The 3,280-nt window shown below is 41.7% G+C and overlaps 1 pseudogene; it reads left to right on the top strand.

The window, feature by feature from the left end:
* The first annotated feature begins 284 nt into the window (after positions 1-284).
* LOC113915149 lies at positions 285-1,257 on the top strand (annotated as a pseudogene).
* The last annotated feature ends 2,023 nt before the right edge of the window (positions 1,258-3,280 follow it).

Genomic DNA, 3,280 nt, shown 5'->3' with positions numbered 1-3,280 from the left:
ACATTCTTAAAGAAAGCACTGCTTTCTTCAATATATGAAGAAATCAGTGTTTTATACTATAAAATGACACTGTTGTAGTCAATAGATTTAAATTATAGTTATTCTCTAGTTGACTTTTAGATGGAGTACATTTTTAAATCCCTTTACATTTCATATTTGCTAATATGTAGTAACGCATGTCACCTAATATCAGAGCTGGTATATTTTCCAATGATTTTATCCTTATTTTTCTTCCCTGACTGAAGAGGCCAGATCTTTCTGGAGACCTCAACTGCTTTCCAAAGATGCTCCCTTCCCAGTCCTATGTCAACATCTTCTTCCAGCCACATGCCTTCCTGATGATTGGCATCCCAGGGCTGGAGGCTGTTCATGGATGGATCTCCATCCCCTTCTCCTCCATGTACACTGTGGCCCTCACTGGAAACTGCCTGATCCTCTTGGCTGTGGGGAGAACTCCCAGGCTGCACCAACCCATGTACTACTTTCTGTCCATGCTGGCCCTCACCGATGTGGGCCTCACCCTGTCCACACTGCCCACCACCCTAGCTGTGCTCTGGTTTGACCATCGGCTCATAGGTTTCAATGCCTGCCTGGTCCAGATGTTCTTCCTCCACTCCTTCTCTGTGGTGGAGTCGTCGGTGCTCCTGGCCATATCATTTGACCGCTTTGTGGCCATCTCCAACCCTCTTCACTGTGCAGCTATCCTCACCAATAATGTCATCATTAGGATTGGCCTGGCCATTGTGGCCCGTGCTACCCTTTCTCTCTTCCCAGTGCCCTTCCTGCTTAAACGTCTGAACTTCTGCCCTAACAAGATCCTCTTGTCCCACTCATTCTGTTTCCATCCTGATGTGATGAGAAGAGCCTGTGCTGACATCACCATAAACATCCTCTATGGGCTTTATGTGGTATTGTCCACTGGTGGCATAGATTCTCTGCTCATTGTCCTCTCGTATGCTCTCATCCTACACACAGTGCTAGGACTGGCATCTCACAGTGCTAGGACTGTGTTGAATGCATCCGAGCCTTCAACACATGTGTCACCCATATCCTGGCTGTCTTTGTCTTCTTCATCCCAGGCATTACCATGTCCATGATACACCATTTTGGGAGGCACCTACCCCCCATTGTCATGCCCTGGTTGCCTATACATACCTGGTGATGCCCCCTGTGCTCAACCCCATCATCAATAGTGTGAAATCCAAGCCCATCAGGGAGGCCATGATTAGGATGCTAAAGAGGAAAGACCAAGGCTGATGAAACTATGAAATATAACAGGGCCTGGGTACCATAAAAGAAACTTCCTGTTCCTTGCAGGAAACTGCTACCCTCAGCAAGCCCTGAAAACTCCTAGCCAAGGCTAGTGGGAAGACCATCAGGATTATTCATGTTGCAAATTTACAGTCGCCATTTACTTTGTACTGGAAACAGTGCTGAGGATTAGACTGAAAAATATATTAAACATGATCCTTTCTCTCCACAAACACAATCTTGTATCAGGACAAAGGCAGGTAAATACAGAACCAGAATACAAGTACCATAATAAAGTTCTGTGCAAGAGATTACTAGAGGAACTGCAAATTAGTAGTTGCCAGAATTTGCCTGGGAAGATCAGACAAACCTCAACAAAGGAAAGAATGCTTTTAATTTCATCTTGAAAAATGTATAGGGTTTTTCTAGGCAAAGTAGGAATTCAGTAAGAAAGAGAAAAACCTAGGAAGAAAGAGCAACATGAAAAAAAAAGACTCCATGTTTCGAAGAAGTAAATGTGTTTGTGAAAAGATAAGCATTCCTGAACTTCTTTACCCCGCTACCACTTGTTATGTCTATACAAGGGTGACCGTGGCATAGAGTTTGAAGAGGGAGTGGTACAGGATGAAGCCAGAAAGGTTGTACAAATTGTACAGAATTGTACAGAACTACACATACTATACTGAGTAGATTGGTTTGTCCAAAAACGTATGAATCATTTATTAAATATTTTTTACTATAAAATAAGTTAGGAGTATGAATTGCAGGTTAGAAGTGTGTTGACATATAAGCCAGACTGGAGCCAAAAAGACTATCAGCTTAAGCTCTTATCTGGTCTCAGGGTCTTCTCATACACCATTTACTCTGCCTGTAATGTTCTCATCTCCCCCCGTCCCCCTTATCTATGTATCATTTCTACCTTCGCTTCTCATTAGTCAAGTAGAAGCTTAATTTCTCAGAAAATCCTGTCCAATTTTCTTTTCTACATTATTCACTGGACTGTGCTTGTCTCCTATGCAATATATGTACATGTGCAATAGTCTGTCCCTCGACTAGACTGTAAACCCCAAGCAAGAGTGCCAAAATATACTCAGTTTCTAGTGGTGTCTGTGGAATAATAGCTGCTTAATAATTCTTTTGAATGTATACATGAATTTGAATGGGGAAAAGAGCAATAGATTAATTAAGAGATAATTTGGAAATGTTTACTCCAAGGAGCCTCTGGTCTTTCAGAGAAAACAATACATAAAAATAATTGCAAAGTCTGTGAAAAGGTTTCCAGTTGAGCTTGGATAGCTGACCTGGAGATATGAGAAGTGCAAACCAACAGATTGAACTAAAGACCCTCACCTAGTGAAGGTTTCCTACTTTTTCACCGTACAGGATCTCCCAGGCCATTTTCCCAGAATTTATGCCCTTCACATCTCAGTGAAATACTCTGGCTCCATAAAGAGCTTTTGTAGGAAAAAAAAATTACATTACTAAGATGTGTTAATATATTTCTGCTTGAGTATACCTTCTTTTTTTCAAGATTTATCTATTTTAGAGAGAGAACGCACATGAGTGAAGGAGGGGCAGAGGGACAGGGAGATGGAGAGAATCCAAGCAGACTCCCCACTGAACATGAAGCCCAATGAGGGGCTTGACCCCAGGACCTGAGATCATGACCTGAGCTAAAATCACAAGTCAGACATTGAACTGACTGAGCCATCCTTGTGCACCTCAAGTGTACCTTACAAAGTGAAGCTGAAAGGGGTTGTGTGTCTTTCTTCTTAACCACCCCCCTATTTCTCCCAAAAGTATGAGGTTCAATATTACAAGATCTTAGTATATAGTGTCTGCACTGGGTAAGTAGACTCATGTGTTATAGTGGTTAAGAACACAAAATTTAGAGTCAGGAAACAAACCTTACTCAAAATCTGTCAAACCTGTCTCTATACTAATCAGCTATCCAACTTGGGAGCATTTTACATTTTACGTTTTAACAAAAAGTTGTTTTTTTTTTTTCTTTAGTGACCCCTATGTGCCA

This window comes from Zalophus californianus, chromosome 11 (assembly GCF_009762305.2).
Source record: "Zalophus californianus isolate mZalCal1 chromosome 11, mZalCal1.pri.v2, whole genome shotgun sequence".
Lineage (NCBI taxonomy): Eukaryota > Metazoa > Chordata > Mammalia > Carnivora > Otariidae > Zalophus > Zalophus californianus.
Note: the sequence above shows the minus strand (reverse complement) of the source record. Positions and strands in the feature narration are given on the sequence as shown.